Below are 1,179 nucleotides of genomic sequence, written 5' to 3'. Positions count from 1 at the left end.
GCTGTAAATTCCACCACAATTGTATCCAAAAGGCCTTAATAAGCTTACAAGTCCACCACATGTGAAAAAAGGTTGCATCTGGATGTCCACACCTCCAACACTTGGATTCATAATTCACATAAATACGAGACATAGTTGAAGGATCCAAGTGCCATCTATAAAACATTTTATAAAAATTCTCACGTAAATTTTGAGCTTGAGTAAACTTCACATTTCTCACCCAGATCAACTATGATTAATTAATTTTCTATTTTTACAAATCATAAGTGCTTAATAAATAACGTGTTGTCTGAGTCCATTTTTTACTTAATAATACATATTGAATTTCTAATCTCAACCCCTTTTTTACGGCCAGTGATAAACTACATCCCATATTTGAAATTATTCTGTCTTCTTTTTCTTTATCCTTCAATATCGATCTGTCCATTTCTACACAGTCCAGTGTTTTCTTGATCTTCTCTTCTTCAGGTAATGTTTCTTCATTTTTCCAGCACTAAGCAAATACAATTCTTACTGCTATTAATACATGCAACATTTAGTATATACTTCCTCATCATATTTTTCTAATATTATACCTAATAAAAATAGTTCCAATTTATAACATCTTTTCTATCCAACTCATATCTCAATTATATTTGCAATTGAGGCCACCTTATTGAACCAATACCCTGTTCTTCCAACTCTTATTTCAATTTTGGTTTCCCTTCAGTATTCAAAATGTCTCTATAGGTTACAATTTTCTCAAAATTGATTAAGTTTGGGTGAATAAAAGCTTCCCTTGTTAAGAGCCATTCTAATATTTTCATATTTCCCATACCATAGAAAAGTGTGCCATCCTAATTATGTATAAATCATATCTTTCTAAGTGTATACTAATCTTTTAGTGTCTAAGGATTATCTATTTCTTTTAGCTGTATTCAAACACATATGTGATAGTATAAGGCCCCATTCAGTAGGTCAAGTCCTCTATTTTCTTTAATCTAACTCTAGCTTTCTTCCTTTGCCAGATAAATGTCCAAATCATTGTATTTAGATCATCAAATAATTTTTTCTTTGTTTTTATGGGTACTATTTGAAATAGGAAAAACCATTTAGGTAAGATATTTCTGAGGGGGAGTTCAACCCAGGGCTTTTTTTCTCAGAGAAAAGGTGGTGGAACTCACCTCCCTCCCCTGGCCA

The sequence above is a fragment of the Protobothrops mucrosquamatus genome, unplaced genomic scaffold (genome assembly GCF_001527695.2).
Source record: "Protobothrops mucrosquamatus isolate PMUCROS unplaced genomic scaffold, P.Mucros_1.0 scaffold982, whole genome shotgun sequence".
NCBI lineage: Eukaryota > Metazoa > Chordata > Lepidosauria > Squamata > Viperidae > Protobothrops > Protobothrops mucrosquamatus.
Note: the sequence above shows the minus strand (reverse complement) of the source record.